The sequence below is a fragment of the Panthera pardus genome, unplaced genomic scaffold (genome assembly GCF_024362965.1).
Source record: "Panthera pardus isolate Hobbes unplaced genomic scaffold, ASM2436296v1 HiC_scaffold_13, whole genome shotgun sequence".
Classification (NCBI taxonomy): domain Eukaryota; kingdom Metazoa; phylum Chordata; class Mammalia; order Carnivora; family Felidae; genus Panthera; species Panthera pardus.
Window position 1 is genome coordinate 150,745,718 of NW_026526688.1, and position 23,638 is coordinate 150,769,355.

The window sequence follows — 23,638 nt, forward strand, 5'->3', positions numbered from 1 at the left end:
TGATATTACTTCACAGGTGATAATGCTGTTTATAAACCATCGGTGAGAAATGGTTGAATACCAATGTACAGTTTGCCTTACTTGTAGGAGGTATGAGAAAAGGTTAATACAGGGGATAAAAATGCTGTTTCCAGTATCCCAGTGGGTATTAGAGCCGAGTAGCTGAATGCTCTCATCCTTGGTAAGAAGCATGAGACTTGAGATGTAATAAAGTTTTATGATTTTGGTAAAATCATTAAATTCTCTGGGCCATTGTGTTATTATCTTAATGATGAAGACACTAGTTTAGTAAGGTACCATTGAGTACTAAAATGTTAGTATCTGTTCTGGTACACTTTTTGTAAGCTAAAAGAATGTCTCCTTTTACAGTTTACTGCAGTAGACGTGGAGTGACAATCATTCCTATCATTTTCAGTCTTTGAGTAGACAACCCTTATATAGAATTTTAAAAGAAAACGTGAAATATTCTCCATATTTCCTAGTCATGTCAACTATAAAATACTTTAAACTACTTCAAGGAAGTGGCGGGTGCAAAAGTTTCTGTTACTGTTCAGCTGTAGGACAGAAATGTTTAACTCTTTGGAATATCAGTCTAGTTTTCTGAGTTCATCATAAACAAACTAAATATTTTTATGAAAAGTGTCAATAAAAATCCCAGAAATGGTTGTGTTACCAAACAGTATGGAGCAGATGATATATCAGTATTTAATTTCCTACTGCATTAGATCTCTGCTTCCAAAGAAAATTATAAATTACTATAGATATTTTCTGAATATGTGCAGCTCCATTCTTCACTGAACAAACTAAGTTGAAGAATGTAGCTTGAAGTGTATTGAAAAATTAAAAAAAAATTATTAGGGGAAGAAGAGAATATTTTTTCCTGGTCTAAAAAATGTATTTAGAGAATATGCATCAATTTAATCTTTAAACCAAATTTATTACAAAATGTGCTAAGGCAGTGAACATGTTTTAAATGGTGTTCGTCTTTTTAAGGCGGGAAATAAGTTGCCTTTACAATTTAATTCTAATCCATTTGGTTAGACAAGTTAAATGTGAGAATGTAAATAGAGAACCTGAAGAGAAGAGGAAAAAATCTCTTTGGAAACAGGCTATTTTTTTGTACCACTCTGTTAATTTGTCAAGACAAGGGTGTGAGCAAATTCAGGGTCAGAATGATTTATGGTGATTCATTCATTTTAATTATCTTTCTAAAGTTTTGAATAAACACTACTCAAACTCTTTTGGTCTTCTCTTTTTGGTTAATGGGCCTTTTATAAGAACATTGCATTGTAATTAAGTGATCAAATTCAGGCTGCTACAATAGAAAAAGCCATAAACTGCTTTCAGATTTCAGGAAGTGCAAAATCATCTCATTTCCTCTGACACCATAACTTTTATTGTTTGATTCATGCTTCTTCAACCTTTCTACCTCGTTTCTAAAACAGACCTTAGGTAACACTGAAAAAAAAAAACTAGAATATATAGAAAACTAGAAACAAAGAGAAGATTATTTCTGGGAGGATAATGAGAATCAACTGAGATTCCAAAAGAAAGACACTTGGTCATGGAGAAGAGGACAATAAAGAAAAGCTCAAAAATATTGCTCATTTATTTCAACACTATAGAAGTTTTCAAATCCAGTTTTATTGCTTAGGAATGAGCACTTGAACCATAAATAATGGTCCTTTATTTTTAGAAGGTATCCAGGATTAGATATAACAATGCCTTCATGTGCTTCAAAGTAACTTATTCCCCCAAGCAATCATGATAAATAGAAAAGTCCACTGTCATCTGAAACATTTAACTCTTCTATTGAGTTTCCCAAGTGTGTGCTCATTTTCCCCAAAGTAAGATTAAAAACAATTGTATGCAAACATTTCTGTGTCTTACACTATTCTAGTTTCTCTGAGGTATAAACAATAAATTTCCCCAGTGCCTCACTCATTTCCAGATCTTATTCCAAAAGAGTGCACAAACTAATTAAGAAAAATGCATTTATTAAAAAATCCTGGGAATTTTTTGTTATCTCAGATGAGCACAGTACTTTGCAACAATTAAAAGCCTGCTTCGACCTGCATTAAAAGCTTTGCTAAGGGGCGCCTGGATGGCTCAGTCTGCTAAGAGTCCAACTTTGGCTCAGATCATGATCTCACAGTTCATGAATTTGAGCCCCGGGTCAGGTTCTGTGCTGACAGCTCAGAGCCTGGATCCTGGAGCCTGCTTTCGATTCTGTGTCTCCCTGTCTCTCTGCCCCTCCCCTGCTTGTGCAAGCTTTCTATCTCTTTCTCTCTCTCTCTCTCTCTCAATAATAGATAAACATTTAAAAAAAATTAAAAAAAAACTTTGCCTATAGTAGCATCATATACTTTGTTACTTCCAACTTCTTTGATTTGAGCATATATATTTTAAAAATTGATTCCTGCAAAGTTTGAAAGTCTAGAAGAGGGGAAAACCCATTATTAGCCTTAGAAATTCTATTTCTATCATTTTAAGGGTTAAATGTAAGACCTTTTGCAAAGATAGACTCAAAGTCTAGGAAGTTAACACTGATTCAACTACCAGTAATCCAAAGTGGGGAAGAGCAGAGAAATGCCTTCAAAGACACAGACTAAAATCCCTTAGGGAAAAAGAAACCATTGAGATTTAGCAGTTTAGAAGAACTGCATACCATGACAACTGAAGATACTTGTGGTTCTTCGAAATGAAAAACATTTCTTAGTTTTCTTACTAGACCAATAAGCAGTAGTCTAAACAGAAGTAGCTGAAGCTAACTCATTTGCATTTCCTTACGGACATGTGTGTGTAAGTCTGTTCTTAAGAAAAAAAATCAGAAGATGAAAGAAAAATTAAAATCTCATCTTAACCATGTATCTTCAGATATTGTGCACCGAAAGGTACAAACCTCATGAAATGTTTCTGCGGGATATGTTATGACAAAGAGGTTTTAAACTCCTCAATGTAACTGACAACGAGGCAGGTGATTAAAAGGAAGGAAAGACTATAAGTTACAAGCATGATGAGAGAGATACTCAGATTTCATTAATTTACACATCTTTCTTTCCATGTTTCTCCTTGCCCATGCTGGCTCTAACATGCTGTGCCCAGACAAGGACTAATTTTCTCACCACTCCTTACATATAGGTGAGACCATTTGAATATTTCTCTCTTAATGACATTTGAAGCGAAGGAATATATGACACTTTGAAGCCAATGATTTCAATTATTTTCAAGCCTCTTCTTCTCATTTTAAACTCACCTATGTTGGTGTTGGGAATCCCAGGTGGATACCCTACACTAAAATTATGACGAGTTGCTTATATTGTACATGAGCATTATGTCACTGGGAAAATTATTTCTTGAGTCACTTCAATGAAGTGGCTACTGATGATGACTTCCATGTAGCAAAGCTACAGCCTGAAGATCTGCTGCTTGATCTGACATAAGTTCTGAATTTGGGGGCTTGTGACAACTTTATTTCTCACTGTAATTAATAAAATTGCAATCTGTTTTTTTTTCCTTCAGTCTCCACTCTTTAGTTAGCATAAGACAGTCCCTGAGGGACTGATTATCCCTGAAAATAGAAAGAAGGGCATCCCTGAGCTTCTAAGGCAGAGAGCCAGATGCAGCCAGCCTTCTCTTTGATCATTTTATTATAATTTACATCTTCATTCATCCTAATCATTTTTAAGATGGGATATAAATGTGCTTGTTTCCAAGTAATCCATCTTTAGAACCCTAGTTTAACAATCTCTGCCTTTCTTATAAAATGTTAATGTTTTATTTTAAATCAAATACTAAGTTATATTGAGTACATTTGACCAGAAAGAAATTTGTCATACTGGTACATAGAAATTTTTGAGGTTATTAATAAATACATAAGTTGAATGTGATTCACTTTTTCTTGGAGGTATGTGTGGAATTCTGCATCTGCTTTTTTTTAAAATTTTTTTTTAACGTTTATTTATTTTTGAGACAGAGACAGAGCATGAACGGGAGAGGGCCAGAGAGAGGGAGACACAGAATCTGAAACAGGCTCCAGGCTCTGAGCTGTCAGCACAGAGCCCGACGCGGGGCTTGAACTCACGAACCCGCAAGATCATGACCTGAGCCGAAGTCGGAGGCTTAACTGACTGAGCCACCCAGGCACCCCTGCATCTGCTTTTATATTGAAATCTTACACAGTACATCCCCATATTTGGAAGATGTCATGGTGAAAGTGGTGGGCAGAATAATAAACCCTTAAAAATGTGCTAAACACAATCCCTGGAATGTGTATATTGTTACTTTACATGGCAAAGAGTCAAAGGGCCTTTGCAGAAATGAATAGGGATATGTATTCTGAGATGGGAAATTATCCTGGATTATCCAATTGACCAAATCTAATCACATGAGTCCTTAAAAGCACGAAACTTTCTTGGCAGAGCTTAGAGACAGATGTGATCATGAAGAAGGGTCCAAGAACTGAAATAGTGTTGCCTTTGCAGATTAGGGAAGGAGAGCCCAAGCTAAGGGATGTATAGATCTCTGGAAGCTAGAAAAGGCATGGAAACAGGTTTCCCCTAGAGCATTCTTGGGAGGGGGGAAACACAGCCATCTTGACATCCTGAAATCTGTGGGGGACTTTTGACCTTCAGAAATGTAAAATAACAAATTTGTGTTGTTTTAGCTGCTAAATTTCTGGTAATGTGTTAGTATGGCAGTAGAAAACCAACATAGTAAATAATTTACATAGATTATAAGGAGATACTTGTGAAGGCACCATGTCATCTTGAAGATGAAGGACAAGAATAAAACAGAAGAAGAACTCTCAGAGAACCAACTGCACAAACAGCATATCATGGAGTCTCTTAGGGGAGTCTACATCTCACTAATGACTTTTAAAGGAGCAGTATCATTTGTACACAAAGGACACTCTTAACGGGACAAAGATGGTATGATCTCAAATTTGGGAAAAGCATGAAGTTGAAAGATTTTGGGTGATAATAGAAGATGCACCAAGTATGAAAATATTTAAAATAGGATGCCAGCCTGTTTTTTTTTTTTTTTTTCTCACTGATATTCTTACCAACAGGACAGTAGACTAAGTATCCATGATCCAATTAAAAGAAACCTGGAAGTCTCACTCACTGTAGCCAGCCTGGATTCTGCCTTCTCCCACTGCCTGGTCTCTGCATCCACTGCCGCCACCTCCACCTCCACTAACGGCAATAGTAGAGGAGATTGCTGGGCTCGTCATTGACAATGGCTCTGACAAGCTCAAGGCAGGCTTTGCTGGGGATGATATCCCCTGGCCATTTTCCCGCCCATGGTTGAGTGCCCCGGCAACAGGGCATTATCATGAGCAGGGACCAGAAGGACTCCTACATAGGTGATGAGGCCCAAATCAAACCAGGCATCCTGACCCTCAAGTACCCCACTGAACATGGCATTGTTACCAACTGGGATGACATGGAGAAGATGGCACCATACCTTGTACAATGAGCTGTGTGTGGCTCCTGAGGAGCACCTCGTGCTGCTGACCAAGGCCCCATTGAACCCAAAGGCTAGCCATGAAAAGATGACTCAGATCATGTTCCAGACCTTCAATACCCTAGCCATGTACATGCCCATCCAGGCTGTTCCCTCTTCGTATGCTTCTGGCCATGCCACTGGTATTGTCATGGGCTCTGGGGATGGGGTCACCCACACCATGCCCATCTATGATGGGTACACCCTGCCCCAAGCCATCCTGCATCTGGACCTGGATGGCTGCTACCTGATGGAACCACCTCATGAAGACTCTTGGGTAGCTTGACTACAGCTTCACCACCACCACCGCAGAATGGGAAATTGTGAGTGACATCAGGGAGAAGCTCTGTTATGTTGCCCTGGATTTCGAGCAGGAGATGGCCACTGCCACCCCTTCATCCTTCCTGGAGAAGATCTATGAGCTGCCTATGTGCAGGTGATTACCATTGGCAGTGAGTGGTTCTGCTGTCCTGAGTGCTCCTCCAGCTCTTCTTTCTGTGTATGGAGTCCTGTGGTATCCACAAGACCACCTTCAACTCTATCTTGAAGTGTGACGTTGATATCTGAAAGGACTGCTATGCTAACATGGTGCTGTCTGGTGGGACCATCATATACCCGGGCATTGCCAACAGGATGCAGAAGGAGATGACAGCCCAGCCTGATGAAAATCAAGATAATGTCTGGTGCTGTCTGGTGGGACCATCATATACCCGGGCATTGCCAACAGGATGCAGAAGGAGATCGCAGCCCAGCCTGATGAAAATCAAGATAATCTCTTCTCCTGTACTTAAGTACTCTGTGTGGATTGGGGGCTACATTCTGCTGCCTATCTTCCAGCAGATGCAGATCAGCAAGCAGGATTGTGATGGGTCTGGCCTCTCCATCATCCATCACAAATGCTTCTAAACGGAGGACATGTGTAACATTTGCTACATGAGTGAATTCTGAGGTATACATTTGCCCAAATGTATACACCTCATGCTAGCCCCATGAAACTGGAATAAGCCTTTGAAAATAAACTTGTCTTTGAAGCTTGTATCTGATATCTGCACTGGATTGTAGGACTTACTTACTTACTTATTTATTTATTTATTTATTTATTTATTTTGCATGTGAAATTCCAGTTTTCCTAATACCATTTAATGAAGATACTATCCTTTCCCCACTGAGTATTCTTGGCTCCCCTGTCCACTATTAATTGCCCATAATTACTCTTGGGCTTTTCATTCTGTTCCATAAAGTCTATGTCTGTTTTTATTCCTATACCATACTGTTTTGATTACTATAGTAATTATTGTAGAAAATTTGAAACCAAGAAGTGTGATGTCTACAACTTTATTCTTAATATTGCTTAACATTTCAAGATCTTTGCTGGTACCATTTGAATTTCTGTGAAAAATTCATTGGGATTTTGATAGAGATTGCATTAAATCTATAGACTGGGGTAGTATTTTTTTTAAAAATAATATTAACACTTCTGATCCATGAACACAAAATATCTATTTGTGTTTTCTTCTATTTCTTTCATCATCTTATATTTTTCAGAGTTGAGATCTTTCTCCTCATAGGGTAAATGTATTCCTAAATATTTCATTATTTTTTGATGCTCTGGTAAATGGAATTTGATAGATAACAGATAGATAGCAGATATTTTTTTCAGACATTGTTGTTGTATAGATACGTGTTTTTTGTCTGTTGATTTTGTATCCTAAACCTATACTGAGTTTATTATTCTATCAGTTTTTCTGGTGACATTTTTAGTATTATCTACATTAAAGATCATGTCATCAACAAACATACAAGGTAACTTTTTTCTTTCTAATTTGGATGTCTTTTATTTCTTTTTCTTGCCTAATCATTCTGGTTAGGACTTATGATACTATGTTGAATAAAAGTGGCAAGAGTGGGCATCCTTGTCTTGTTCCTAATCTCAGACGGAAAGCCTACAACCTACCGTCATTGAGTATATTAGTTGTGGACTTGTCATGTGTGGTTTTCAATATGTTGAGATATGTTTATTCTATACCCAATTTTTTTGAGAGTTTTTATCAAGACAGGATGTTGAATGTTATCTTTTAGCGTATCTACCTAGATGATCTTATGATTTTTGTCTTTCATTCTATTAATGTGGTATATCACACTTATTGATTTGCGTATGTGAAACTGTTCTTGCATCACAGGGATAAGTCCCCTTTGATCATGACATGACCTTTTTCATGTGCTGTTGAATTTGGTTTGCTACTATTTTGTTGAGAATTTTACATCTATATTTATCAGGGATATTGGTCCATAGCTTTATTTTCTTGTAGTGCCCTTACCTGGCTTTGGTATTAGGGTAATGCTAACCTCATAAATGATTTTGAAAGTGTTCCCTCTTTAAATTTTTGGAAGATTTTGAGAAGGATTAGCGTTAATTCCTTAAATGTTTAGAATTGACCAGTGAAGCCACTTGGTTCTGAGCTTTTCTTTGTTGGGAAATTTTTGATTGCTGATTCAATTTCTTTACTTGTTTATTGATATGTTCAAATTTATATTTTTTTTCATTATGCAGATGTGGTAAGTTGCATGATTCAAATGTGGAAAGTTGTTTCTAGAAATTTATCAATTTATTCTAAGTAATACCATTTGTTGTCATAATTATTCATAGTAGGTTGTTAGGATTTTTTGCATTTCTTTTATCAGTTGTAGCATCTTTCATTTCTGATTTTACATATGAAAGTACTCCTTTTATTTTTTCTTGGCAAGTCCAACTGAAGGTTTGTCAATTTTTGTTTATCTTTTCAAAAAAACACCTCTTATCATCTTTTATATATTTTTTCTCTAATTATTCTCTGATCTTCTTCCTTTTGCTAACTTTGGGTTTATTTATTTATTTATTTTTTTAGTTGCTTGAGGTTTAAACCTAGGTTATTTGAGATCTTTCTCTTTTTTTAATGTAGTCATTTATTGGTGTGAAAGTCCCTGTTAACACTGTGTCTGGTGCATCTCATAACTTTTGTTATGTTTTGCTTTCATTTTTTTGTTGCAAGATATTTTTTGGTTTCCCTTTTGATTTCTTCTTTGACCCATTGGTTGTTTAGGAGTGTGTGTAATTTTCACATATTGTAGATTTTCCAGAGCTCTTTTTGTTATTAATTTCCAGTTTCACACCATTTTGGTCAGAAAAGAGAACTTTGTATGATTTGTTAAATTTGTTAAGATTTGTTTTGTTACCTAACATATAATCTCTCTTTGAAAATGTTTTATGTGCACTTAAGAAGAGTATATATTCTGCTTCTGTTAGATGCAAACTTTTGTATATATCTGTTAGGTCTATTTGGTCTAAAATATGGTTCAATTAAAACATTTCCTTTGTTGATTTACCCATTGTCGGGAGTGGGGAATTGAAGTGTCTTACTGTTATTGTATTGCTATCTACTACTCCCTTCACATCTGTTAGTACTTGCTTACTATATTTAGGTGCTTCTGTGTTGGGTGTGTGTGTGTGTGTGTGTGTGTGTGTGTGTGTGTGTGTGTATGTGTGTGTGTGTATGTGTGTCCTCACAGCTGAAGTGAGTCTTTTATAGTTAGGTCTTGTGTTTTTGTTGTTGTTGTTATTTGTTGGTTGGTTTGTTTGTGTTTTTTGTTTGTTTTAATCCATTCAGCATACTATGCCTTTTGTAAGAACTTTCTCTCTCTTGCCATCTTGTTCATTGTTTTCTAGCTCATATGTGGTTCCTTTGTTTCTTGCCTCTTGCTGTCTTCCTTTGTAAATTGATGATTTTCTTTAGTGTGGTATACTTTGATTCCTATGTCTTCTTTTGGTTATCCCAGGGCTTACTTGAAACCTGATAGAGATATAAAGGTTTACTTTCAGCTGATGACAACTTAAGTTTGATCACACATAAAAACTCTACCCTTTTACTCCCCCCTACATTTGTTGTCAAAAATTACATCTTTTATATCGTGTATTTATTAATATTTTGTAGTTATTGCTCTTTTAATTTTTAATGTTTATTTTTTGAAAGAGGGAGCATGATCGTGGGTGGGGCAGAGAGAGAGGGGGGGACAGAAGATCTGAAGCAGACTCGATGCTGATAGCAGAGTGCCTGACGTAGGGCTTGAACTCACAAATCTTGAGATCATTACCTGAGCTGAAATCAGATGCTTAACCAACTGGGCCACCCAGGTGTCCTTATAGTTATTGTTCTTTTAAATACCTTTGTTTTTTAATTTTTATACTCGAGGTATGTGGCTAACACACCACCATATTTCACAATTAAAGTATTCTGAATCTAACTATATACTTGGCTTTACCAGTGTGTTGTATATTTTACACGTTTTTATGGTACTAATTACTGTCCTTTTGTTTCAGCTTGAAGAACTCTCTTCAGCATTTCTTGTAAGGAAAGTCTAGTGGTGTGAAATCCTTTAACTGTTGTGTGTTTAGGGATGTCTTTATATTGCCTTCATTTCTGAAAAACAACTTTGCTGAGTATTCTTGGTTGGCAATTTTTTTTCTTTCTTTCTTTTTTTTTTTGTCTTTTAGCACTTTGAATATATCATTGTACTCACCTGGCCTGCAAAGTCTTTGCTGAGAAACTGATAGCTTTATAAAGGTTCATGCAGGTGTAAAGATGGAATGGCTAACATGTGTGAATCCAGTGGTGCAGGCCACTAACTGGAGATAGGGCCGAATTCAGGCCCACAAACAGTTGTGAGGGTTTTTCTGTCTATGTCCACTTCTAAGGCTGCAGGATGTAACCATGAATGTGTATACAAGTGGTGGAGGCCAGTGACAGAATTCAGGCCAGTGGTATACTGAGCTATGGCTGGAGGACTAGTGCCAAAAGTGTGCACATGATGGTAGGGGTCCACCCTTGGGGTCTAGACTGGCATTTAGCACTTGTGCAGTGGCAGAAGCCTGGGCTATCTGCCTGCCTGTTTGGATCCCAGGTTTTGGGAGGGGTTGGGGGAGGGACTGGGAAAGATTTAGATGGTAGTGTCTGCAAACATGTATACCTGTGAGCCTAAAACTGGTGGAATCTGTAGGGGCTCTGTAGAGGCTGTGCTGGCTATTGGTTTCTTCAGTGGCAAAAGACCCTGGGGTCCTCTGAAGAGCAAGTCACTGGAAATTGTGGTTACTTCCACTGCATGGTTGTTACTGGTAGCCCCTGTTCTTCCTTATTTCCAGCTATCTCTGTATATCTGATAGTTGCTGGTCTCTGGGTGGGGTGAAAACTAAATGGGTTTTTCCTATAGTGCCCTGAATGGCTACAGAAGCTAGTCATTCACCCTGCATTCACTTTTCCAGTGGTGGGAGGGAAATCTTTCTAGCTGGCTTGTTCCTTCTTGGTGCTAAGCAGTGTGAGTCTGGGTGATGTGATGATGCAAGCAAAATGAATCTGTTCTGCCTTTTTTTGTGTAATTATTATCAGGTTTTTTGTTCTATCATTCCTTTTTTTAAAATTTTTTTAATGTTTATTTTTGAGAGAGAAGCAGAATGTGAGTGGGGGAAGGGGAGAGAGAGAGAGAGAGAGAGAGAGAGAGAGAGAGAGAGAGAGAGAGAGAAAGACACAATCCAAAGCAGGCTCTAGGCTCCAAGCTGTCAGTATAAGGCCCCAAATTCCAACATGGGACTCATACCCACAAACCATGAGATCATGACCTGATCTGGAGTTGGATGCTTAACCAACTGAGCCACCCAGGTGCCCCTGTTTTTTATTCTTAAGTGGACACCTTTGCTCTCCCAGAGCTGTTTTTTTTTTATAGAAAGCTATCTTAAATTTTTATCTTTGGGTGGGAGTAACAGAGGCTGGGGTTTCCTAATTCACCATCTGGTGATGTCATACTTCTTGATTATGTTTTTTTTCTTTCATGCAGTTTTTACCTACCCATGTGCCAGTGCAAGTTGCTCAAATATAGTGGCTTTATCACGTACTTTAATATTTACTAAAATAAATGACCCTGATCATCATTCCAAAAGATTACTACCTGTCTTTTCTTTTAGGAGGTTTATGGCTTCAGGTCTTTAATCCATTTTGAGTTTATTTTTGTGTATGGTATAGGAAAGTGGTCCAGTTTCATTCTTTTGCATGTAGATGTCCAGTTTTTCCCAACACCATTTATTAAAAATACTATATTTTCCCTGTTGGATATTTTTGCCTCCTTCATTATAGATGAATTGACCATATAGGTGTGGGTTTATTTCTGGGCTCTCTATCCTGTTTTATTGATCTGTGTGTCTATTTTTATGGCAGTACCATACCATTTTTGTGGTTAATTGGAGCCTTTTGTGATTCCATAGAAATTTTAGTATTATTTGTTCTAATTCTGTGAAGAATGCTGTTTGTTTTTTTTGAGAATGATTGCATTGAATCTGTAGATTGTTTTGGGAAGCATAGATTTTTTAATATTACTTGTTCCAATCCATGAACATGGAATATCCATTTGTTTGTGTTGGCTTCAGTTTCTCTCATCAGGGTTTTACAGTTTTCAGAGTTAGTTCTTTTACTTCTTTAAGTTTATTTCCTAGATATTTTATACTTTTTGGTGCAATTATAAATGGATTATTCTCTTAATTTCTTTCTGCTAATTGTTGTTAGTGTATAGAAACACAACCAATTTCCATGTGTTAATTTTGTATCCTGAAACTTTATCTAATTTATTTATTGTAGTAGATTTTTGGTAGAGTCTTTAGGGTTTCCTATGTATAGTAGGTCATCTGCAAATAGTGACAGTTTTACATCTTCTTTACCAATTTAGATGCCTTTTATATCTTTTCCTTTTCTGATTACTATGGCTAGGACATGCAGTACCATGTTGAATAAAAATGGCAAGAATAGGCATCTTTGTCTTGTTTCTGATCTTAGAGGAAAATACTTTCTGTATTTCACCACAGGGTATGATGTTGGCCCTAGGTTTACATGTATGGCCTTTATTATGTTGAAGTATGTTCCCTTTAAAACCATTTTGTTGAAAGTTTTTATCATGAAGGGATGTTTTATTTTGTCGGGGCTTTTTCTGTATCTATGAGATGAACATATGGTTTTTATCCTTTCTCTTGTTAACATGATGTATCATATTGATTTGCAAGTGTTGAACCACCCTTGCATCCTTGGAATGAATCCCATTAGATCATGGTGAATTATTTTTTTTAATGCATTATTGAAGTGGTCTACTAAGATTTTGTTGAGGATTTTTGCATCTATGTTCATCAGAGATATCAGCCTATAGTTTTGGGTTTTTTTTTCTGTTTTTTCCTTTCTTGTCTTTCTTTTTAGTGTCTTTGATTTTGGAATCTGGCTAATTCTGGCCTTGTAGAATGAATTTGAAAGTTTTCCTCCCTCTTCTGTTTTCTGGAATAGTTTAAGAAGAATAAGTATGATCTCTTCAAATGTTTGGAATAATTCACCTTCAAAGCTATCTATTCCTGGACTTTTGTTTGTTGGGAGTTTTTGATTACCAATTCGATTTCATTACTTGTAATTGCTCTGCTCAAATTTTCTATTTATGATTCAGTTATGGAAGATTACATGTTTCCAGGAATTTATCAATTTCTTCTAGGTTGTCTAATCTGTTAGCATATAATTCTTGTTAATATTCTTTTATAGTTCCTTGTATTTCTGTGGTGTCAGTTGTTATTTCTCCTTGATTTCTGATTTTGTGTCCTCTCCTTTTTTTCTCTTTTCTTCTTGATGAGGCAGCTAAAGATTTATCAAGTTTATCTCTTCAAAGAACCAGCTCTTTGCTTCATTGATTTTTTTTTGTTGTCTTTTTGAGTCTTTGTTTCATTTATTTCTGCTCTAATCTTTACCATTTCCTTCCCTCTACTTCCTTTGGGCTTTGTTGTTTTTCTAGCTCCTTTAGGTGTAGGGTTAGGTTGTTTATTTGGAGATCTTTCTTGTTTTTTGACACTGGTGTGTATTACTATAAACTTCCCTCTTAGAACTGCTTTGGCTATTTCTCACAGATTTTAGACCATTGTGTTTTCTTTTTCCTTCATGTATTTTTATATTTCCTTTTTATTTCTTCAAATGTGTTTAGTAGTATGTTGTTTAGCTTTTACATGTTTGTGGGATTTTTTCAGTTTTTTTTCCTTGTATCTAGCTATTCTTATGTGTTATTCTGCATAAGACATTTTAGAATAATTTTGACATCTTCAAATAATTTTGAAAATTATAATTACTCTTGGGGTTTTGATATTCTTCAAAATACAAATGTGCATCCTATGTGTATGAAGGAGGATTAATTCTAATTGTATACTGTGACATTAGAATTAGCTATCATACATTCATTTATTCATTTAACTATTGTTAAGTGCCTACCACATACCATTTCCTGTGCTATGCATTGGGAATACAAAATAATGTAAACCTGTGTTTATGGAAGAAACAGAGAGGAAGAGAGATAGGAAATAAAACAGATAAATATATTCCACATATATTTGTCAGCTATTCCCACAATAATAATTTATGAGTTGCCATAAGTCCTGGTGGCTTATAACAATAAATAATTGTTTTTCTTGGTGTTTGGTCTGTCAGTGGATTCAGATGATTTTTCTTCAGGGTTCGTGTAGCCTGGGCTTGACTTGAGGCTGCAGATTGGATTCTGTCCCACAGGTTTCCTCATTCTCTTTTGACCAGCAACTGCTCAGACATGTCCTCCTCCCAGAATTTGGGAGTCCTAGGGACAAATCGAACCTCAGACTTGTGCAAAGCTTCTGTTTACATCACATCTATTTACATCCCACTGGCCATGTTAGGTCAGATGGTCAGAGAAGGATATTTTGCCTTAAGATACTTGACAAGAAAGTAATCCATTGAAATGTGTTAGAAGATGATAAACTGTATGGTTAAAAAAAACTGAGCAGGGGAAATGATATTGAAGGCTTTGAGGGATTAAGTTGCAATTTAAATCATGTTGTCTGAATAGTCCTCACTGAGATGGCATTTAAACATAGATCTGAGGAAGGTGAGGGAGTTCTCTATGTGGATACCTCAAAGAATAGCAATCTAGACACAGGGATCACCCTACGCATAGTCCTAAGGTGTGTATTTGTATACCATTTCAAAAAACAAAAAGTACATAGAATGATTGGAGTAAAGAAAGGGAGGTAGAATGAAGTAGGATAGGAATTAGAGACTTAAGTGGAAGCCACATCTTTAGAGCTATGTAGGTTGTTGTGAGGGCTTTGGCTTCTACTGAGTTGAGGAACCATGGCAGGATTTGATCAGAGGAGTTACATGATCTGATTCATTCTGACTTAAGTGCCAAGATGAGACTGTAGGGGAGTACGGGTAGAAGTAGGAAGACCAATTAGGACACTATTGCTGGAGTCTAAGTGAGAGATGATGGTGGCTTGGACCAAGGTTGTAGCAGTGGAGATGAAACTATATTTTGACAATTTTTATGTTTAAAGGTATGCTAAAAAGTTGCAATGATTGAAATATGTAAGAAAATGGTTTGGAAACACTAAAGAGTATTACTGAAACTACCTACAGTATGATAGACTGTATGGAATACATTTTGGCTTTCTCTGCAATTGATCTCTTATTGGGTTCTCACCAATTCACAACTGCCAACCCTCTATATTTTAGTATCAAACTACTTACAGCTAATTGAAAATCTTTTATGCAACACATTTCCTTATGCCAATCCCTATGATATTACATGCCTCAGTGAATGTAATACACATGGTTTCCACATTCTGTAAATTTATCCTCTAATCTGGGAAAGAAACAATACACAAATATACAAACTTTTATGTAAACGTGAGTTTAGAGGAATTCTCTGAAAGAAATTAATGGAGTGATAGTCAAATGTGTGCAAAGTATGTGCAAAGGGACATCAAGAGAGCCAATATCTATGCCAGGGCCTAAAATTTGAAAAAAACGGCCAACTTTGCAAGGAACAGGAGGAATAGATTCACCATTTACACAGAGCCAACAGCTCTGGCCCTGATAAATGTGCTAAAGTATATGCCTGATTTTTTATAAATGATAATGCATAAGTGTATTTTATTACTGGTTTAAACTTGTACTTCATACACTAACCAATTTGGTACCTATTAAGAGAAGAATAAAGAATCACTAGACCATTTTTTTGCACATTAAAAATAATCACTATAGTCACATTTGTCTCAGAATTTAACAAAGCTATGTTCTCTTCATGAAATATTATATCCAGGATATATCTTTAAAATTGGGAAAAATTAACTATTGAAACTCACAATTACTTCATATGATATTGCCATAAATAAAGCCAGTTTTATATGGTATTTATGAGCATAGGCTTGGAAGCTAACCAGACTGAGTGGAAAGCAGGCTCTGCTCCTTATTAGTGGGGTGACCTGGAACATGTTACTTAATCTCTAGGTGTCTCAGTTTCCTCATCAACAAAATGAGGGTTGTTGTGAGCATTATATTTATACATCTCAAATCTGTCATCATGCCTGGCATATGGAAAATAATTCATGAGTTATTTTTATAGCTCGTATTATTATTACGTAGCCCCATATCTAATTAATTTTAATAATGTAAACTTTATAGCATGTGAGAGAACCCAATGGGAAATTATTTTAGAATATTAACACATTGTGAATGATAGCATAAAAAGTATTCTCTAGAGAGTTATCTAGGGAGTGCTATAGCAATAACCATAGTTTGCTTGAACTATTCAAGTTTCTCTTCGATTTTGGGGTAATCCTAGATATTTAATAGTAATTATTTTTTTATTTTTTATTTTTTATTATTTTTTTATTTATCATAGTAATTATTGAAGTTAACTAATAGAAAATAATTCTTGCATATAACCCATTAAATATTAAATGAATGTATCAAATATTTCTGGGTCAATTAACACATAAGTCTCTATTTCAACTATAGGCAGAGGTAAAGTTACTTCTAAAAAAAATACGATGCAATCATAAAATGTCTCATCCAGGGTGAAAGAGAATTTTAAAAATGTCATTCTATATCTTACTCCACTTTCAAATTATGAGCTGTATTTGGCAAGTCAAAGAGAGTCTTTTTTTAAGTTTATTGATTTATTTTGAGAGAGAGCATGCACACACCTGTGAACAGGTAGGGACAGAGAGAGAGGGAAAGAGAGAATCCCAAGCAGGCTCCTTACTCTCAGTATGGAGCCCGATGTGATACTCAAACTCACAAACCGTGAGATCATAACCTTAGCCAAAATCAGGTCAGGCACTTAACTGACCAAGCCACCCAGGTGCCCCAAATCAAGAAGAATCTTGAGCAAAAGTCCTAGTGGACAAAACTACAGTAAAGAAGGTCTATATATAACACTGCTTTATTAATTGTATTTAAAGAAAGGAGAGATATAATTATTAACTCCAGTAGTGGGCAAACTCATCTAGATGCTAGAACTTTTTTGGATAGTAATCCTTCAATGTACCTTGCCATTTAAATGTGGTATTTCTTAAAATAAATAAATAAATAAATAAATAAATAAATAAATAAATAAATGTGGTATTTCTTAACTAGTTTCATTTTCACACATTAGTTCTAATAAAAAAATTGTTAAAGTTATTTAACAGTGTTAAACCAAGTGTTTTAGGGGCTACGAAATAGAAGTATGGCATGAGGCTTGTCTTCAAAGATCCCTGAGTCTGTTAAGAGGGAAGAGGCATATCCATGGTGAAGTACAATGTAGGTTTCATGAGAAATGCTTTAGAGGTTCACAGGAAAGAGATTAACATTCTAACAAGGATTTAAAAGCATTGAAATATGAATGCCTTGTGGGACAGAGAGGTGAAAGAGTAGTCTATGTGGAAGATAGAGGTGCATATATTATATTACACTTAGATGCATTCTTTTTTTTTTTTAGACGCATTCTTCATATGCACAAGGAAGTATGCTCTGCTATGCTTTTGAACTGGAAGACTCTTATACACATTTCCAATGTTTGATACAGATAAGGATATAGAGTAAAACAATTTAAGAACAAAAAAACAACCAGAAAAAAATAATTTTAAAAAATAGGGCAAGAGTGACAATAGATGGCAAAGAGGTTTTGTCTCATTGTAAGTAAGACCACAGGGAAGATGGAGAAGTACTGGGTTGGAAAAGGCTGGCCATAGGGCTCAGTCTTGGCAGTGTTCCACCTGATAGATCACAATTGATATGGTGGGTAGTAGTAGCTGGTAGAAGCTGATCTTCTGACTTCCAAGGGAAGCTGGAATTCAGACTTGGAATATAAAACATCTCAATTTTTACATTTTTTATAGTGTATTTATCTTGAGAGAGAATGAGAGAGAGAGACAGAGAGAGAACAAGCGGAGGAGTTCCAGGGAGAGAAAGAGAATCCCAAGCAGGCTCCTCACTGACAGAACGGAGCCCGATGCAGGGCTCGAATTCACGATCCGTGAGATCATGACCTGAACAGAAACCAAGAGTCAGATGCTTCACCAACTAGCCACCCAGGCTCTCCAAAGCATCTCCATTTTTAACAGTTGGATCAAGCTATTAAAAATTGGAGAAAAAAAAAGTCTGAGCCACACAAAATGCCTATGCTGGTTGAATTCAGCTAGAGGGGGAAGCGATTTGCAGTGCTCCCCGAAGTAATGTTTTATTTGGTTTTGAAAGAACAGTAAGAATTTTTACCTCAGTGATCATTTCTAAAAATCTGAATTTGGCTCAGGTTCACCATAAATACAATATAAGACAAGAACTGTCAAGGTAGTGCACATTTATATAATTTATTCTTTCCTTAAAACCCTTCTTTGCTATGGAACTAAGAAAGTGCAGACAATGACATGGATACGTTTGCAAATGTGAGAATATATGATTCTAAATTTGTGCTCTAATACCTTTACCAAAACCATCAGCGCCCTATGTAACAAATTTATGAATCCATTAGTGGGTGCCATTGCCTCCCAGAAAGAATTTCTGGGAGTTATTAGATATAAAACTTTGCTGTTGCACAAAAGGTGATAAAACATTTACTTTCTAAACCGTGAGGATAGTCTACTCACGACAAATTGAAGCATACGGAGACTCAGAAGTATTAACTCTGTAAGTTGCACTATTTTCTTTATAGACTTCTTTCCATAAGCCCTAGTTTGAAATCTCCTAAGTAGCTGGAGATGAGATCAACAAGAAATCCCAAGGTTCTCCAATAATCAATCATTTTATATGTTTTCTCTTCCATATTTCCATTTTTAAACACTGTTTGGTTGAGAATATAATTTAAAGAAATCCTATTTTCTCATTCTCAAGGAACGAACATGGAAATAAGTGAAAACATAATTTTGAAATCTTTGCCTGGAATATCTAATTGACAGAAGGCAAAATTTTCTTTCACAAAATGTCTTTTCTCTGGTGGCATTGTATCATGATTTCTTATTTAAAACTGTTTTCCAAGGAACATTTTTCATATGAGCCATCACCATAATTCTGTTTCAATGCCTCAGCATCATTTTCAAACACTGATACATAATTTAAGGATGGTTTTACTTAATTTACTGGGTCTTTTTTTCATTTCCTAAAAAATATATTTTTTATTTTTTCTTCTTAACTTCCCCTTTTACTCTTATGCCTTTTCTGTCTCCTCCTTTCATTGTATGGGAGCATGTTCCCTTAACCTCACCAAACCCTTGAATTTAATAGATCCCCCAGAAACCTTCCCCTTTTACTTCTCGCTCTCCCGGGACCGTATTTCATGGCAAAACCCTATTAGCTTATTTTGATGTTTTTATCTTTCTGTGATTAGGAACCAGTCCATGCGGCCAAAACAGACAATTTTCTGAGGGCACTAAGTGGGTTTTCAGATCTCCTGTGAGGAGGAATGAGCTTCAATAAAACATTAGGCCACTACCAAAGTTGACTGGCTTGAGCAATGTAACATCTTATGTGGTTCCTGCCTTTTACTGTAAGTTTACACTCCTATGAACATTAACTCTGCCCAGCTGTAGTGCTTTAAGTGAAGGTTTGCACGCAAATATGGCCTCCACGAAAGTTACCTCAGGCTAAAGTACTTCCATCATCGACAAAATTAAGCGTCACACTATGTCTCTGGTGGTTTAGTTGGCCTCAGATTCAGTTGTGGCTCATGTTTTATTAATGTGGTGAGATTGTCCTTTATTTTCAGCCTCCCACAGCAGGTGAGCTTGTCATATTCACTAAGAGAGAACGAGAGAAGATTTCCAACCACTTGCGTGAATTGTTTCCACAGCTCTTAATTTCTGTCGAGAGGCACGCAATATAAACAAAGTTTTACTTAACTGCTGGAACATTTGTCAAGGATTTGATACACGCAAACCTCCATTTCTATACTATACTATGAAAACACTGCAGAGTTGCTCCTCTGAGTAACCCTGTGCATGCCAAGAGGAATCCCAGAACTAAGGTCTTTGAACACATCCTCTGGCAGTAGCTAGTGGAAAGAAATCTGACTACCCAGAAAACTAGACAGGTGGCCTGGAAATAAGTTAAAAATCACAGTCGGTAGTGTAGAGAGGTTCTGGTCCCTACAGAGATTTAACTTGTCTCCAGCTGAGTTTTTTGTGGTGGATGTGTGTACGTGCGTGTGTGTGTATATATGTGTGCATGTGTATTGGGTATAGAAAATAGAAAATCCTTAAAGTTATAAAGGTGTTAAAAGCTAAGATTTTTAAGTTTCCAATGTGCTAGACAAATCCTCAAATTTTATTTTATTCTCTGTAACCAACATATCAGTGAATGCAAAGATTATCTTTCCTGTCGACTAATAGAAATTAAAAAAATTTGCAGGGAGCCTGGGTGGCTCAGTTGGTTAAGTGTCTGACTTTGGTTCAGGTCATGATCTCATGGCTGGTGAGTTAGAGCCCCGTCTGCTAACAGCTCAGAGCCTGGAGCCTGCCTTCAGATTTTCAGATTCTGTGTCTTCCTCTCTCTCTGCTCCTCCCCCCCTCATGCGCTCTCTCTCTCTCTCTCTCTCTCTCTCTGTCAAAAATAAACATTAAAAAATTTTTTAAAAAGAAAAAAATTTTTAAAATTTTCAATAATTATGAGGAGAATCCTTACTGTGTTTAATCCCTATTGGTATAAGCATTCATCTTTTAAAAATATTTACTGTGATTGCAATTTTTTTCTTAAATTTGAGAAGACCTATAGTTTAAAAGAGCAAGGTTACAGATTCTATATTACAAGTAATGACAATTGGCTGATCAATGTATTCTGTATATTAATCTAATTAGCTAGGTAATATGAGTTGAGAAAATGACCCAAGTGCATCATTTCTTTTTTCTTGAAATTACAATACAATAAAAGACTTTTGTGAAAAACATAGCATTGAATTTAAAATTTAAACAGTATGTTTACTTTCTGTTCACTTTATTTTCTCTGAAAAATGTTGCAGTCTTGGAACTCAAACTATTCTAAAGGTTGTATGGATACAACCGTAATCCATAATGTAAGTCAGGGAATGCTTTCTTCAGTATCTAGTATATTAATCTATTCATTGAATAATGGAAAAATAGTTACTATTAGTGCTTTTAAAATATTCTGCCCTCAAATTATCTAGTTTGGCTGCAAATGCAAGTATGTTTACAACTTTTTTAGTCTGACTATAAATTAAATGAGTATTGCCAAACTCGCCTCCTTTTTTTTTTTTTTTTAATTTGCACTTGGAAATCCTTATCTATGATTTCTAATTGTGTTTTGATTTACTTACATTTAGTCAAAATTTCTAGAATAAACAAATGATATGTAGAAGCTGAAGTTCATGTCTGAAACTTATAAATATGAAACGCTGCTGTATATATATATACACATATATACATATATATGTATATATATACGTATATATGTGTATATATATATTAGTGATCTAGAACTGATGTTAAAAATCTCATTACTATTTTCACAACATTAGAGTGGTTATCTTTTTAATTGTCACTTGATTATTAAAATAACATATGCCTTTTAAAGAATCATGACATAATTCTAGTATTGGGATATACATATTTTGTATTCTAATTAATGCTTTAATCTATTTCCTTTATATTTAAATATAAAATTATTCTTTTAAATGGAGAGGTGATTGTTTTAACTCATGAGTTAAAATAATGTGAACAAAATTATCTAAAGAAACAAACAAACAAAAAGAATACTGTACTTTTAAAAGGACCATCAGTAGTTTCAAATGCAATGCATTTCCAGGTAGAAGATTACTATTTACTGTGCTACAGAGAAGTCTTTCAGGTACCTAATCCATAATCTGACCTCAAAGTAGTTGCTTAATCAAGCTTAATTTAGAACCATTGTGTCGATTCCTGCTCATCAAGGTGTTTCTGACATCGCCATTCATTGTTTGAAGAAGAGCATGTCATTCTTTGAGGAAGAACATGTGCTCTGGAATCACACAGACATAGATTTAATTCCTGTTCCAGGTCTCACTGGGTAAAGAACATTGGGTAAGTTACTTAAATTGCATTCATTTTCTCCATCTATAGCGTAAAGATATTAGTAGTTACCAGCTTTAACAGCTGCTCTTTTTATGACAACACATACTAAAATAAGGTGCTAGCACTTTACGGTAGATTAACTTCTGAAGGTGTTCCCCCAAGATTTCTGTTCTTAAACACTAATTTAGTTTCTGTTGTGAAGGGACTTTGCAGATGGAATCAAAATTGCCAATCAACTGGGGCACCTGGGTGGCTCAGGCAGTTAAACATATGACTCTTGATATCGACTCAGGTCCTGATCTCCTAGTTGTTAGATTGAGCCCTGCGTTGGGCTCTGAGCTGAGCTTGGAGCCTGCTTAGGGTTCTCTCTATCCCTATTTCTCTCCCTGCCCCTGCCCTGCACTCTCTCTCTTTCTCTCAAAATCAGTAAGTGGACATTAAAAAAAATTATTAATTGACCTTAAAATAGGGAGATTATACTTGATTATCCAGGTAGACCCAATATAAACACCTAGGTCCTTTAAAGTAGAGAAGTTTCTCTGGCTGGACTCAGAGAAAGACTACATTTTTGGGTGGGGTGGCAGAAGAGAGATAATAGTGCCAAAGAGGTTAGTGATTCCGAACGTGTGGGCCAGCCTTGCTGTTGCAGGAAGGGCCACATGTAAAACATAACGAGGAATGTGGGCAGCCTCTAACAGGAAAGTCAGGCCCTGGGGCTGACAGGGATGAAACAGGGACCTCTCTCCCCTAGCTGCAAAGAAGTGAATTTAGCCAACAACTTAAATGAGCTTGGAAGCAAATTCATCCCTACAGTCTTGGGATAAGAAGGCAGCCTTACTGACATGTTGACTTCAGCCTTGTGAGACTCTATGCACAGCTGAGCTGTGCTTCTCCTGGACTTCTGACCCACACAGAATGTGAGATAATAAATAGCTGTTGTTGTAAGCCACCAAGTTTATAGTAATTTGTTACAAATGCAGTAGAAAACTAACATGTACTTATTTGCTAAGAAGAAGTAATGACAATGTGCAGTTGTTGGGAAGCAAGGATGTCTTTATTGATTGATTTGAATACACACGTAGTGAAGAAACAAAGGCATTAACAGATGACATACAAATATCAAGGAAGCTAATGCACGATAAGGTAGAAAACATTAAAACCAACTTTCAGAGAAAGTAGGTGAATTTCTTCTCTCTTTCAAGCCTACCATGGTTACACAGACAAAATCAGGCAGGAATAAGGATGCAGTTGTTGAAGCTATTTGATGTGTCCTGACAGTAGTTAAGCAGATTGCGCACAGGGCCTCGTGTGAGGAAAGCCACGGTGAGAGTTGAAGCTGGCTCAGAAAGAAAAGGGAAGGAAATGAAGATAGATGTGGTGCTGTGTTGAATAAAGCTTTCAACGAATTGATGACTCAAGAAACAATTCTAGTGCACATTGCTGTTTATGGAGTCATAGCTGATTTTGGCTTAATACAGAACTAGACTGCCGATGTTGATAGTTTTTCTCCCTGGTGATCCATGTGGTTAACTCCCTCACTTGCCCTTGGTTTCTGTTCAAATATCACATCATGAGTGAGACCTGCTCTGATACTCTAAAGAAGCGTACCGTCTGTACCCCACTTCTGACCTCTCTTTATAACTTTATTTTTCTCCATGGAACTCATGAAGAAAACATTTACTTGTTTATCTCTTTCTTCCATTTGAATGTCTGCTTCAGACACACAGGAAGCATATTGGTGCA

General features: G+C 36.2%; 2 pseudogenes; both read left to right on the plus strand.

Moving 5' to 3' along the window:
- Positions 1–4,542: 4,542 nt before the first annotated feature.
- LOC109275115 (actin, clone 302-like) lies at positions 4,543–6,414 on the plus strand (annotated as a pseudogene).
- A 4,087-nt stretch (positions 6,415–10,501) lies between these two features.
- The window catches only part of LOC109275125 (D-aminoacyl-tRNA deacylase 2-like), a 37,866-nt pseudogene continuing 24,729 nt past the window's right edge, over positions 10,502–23,638 (plus strand).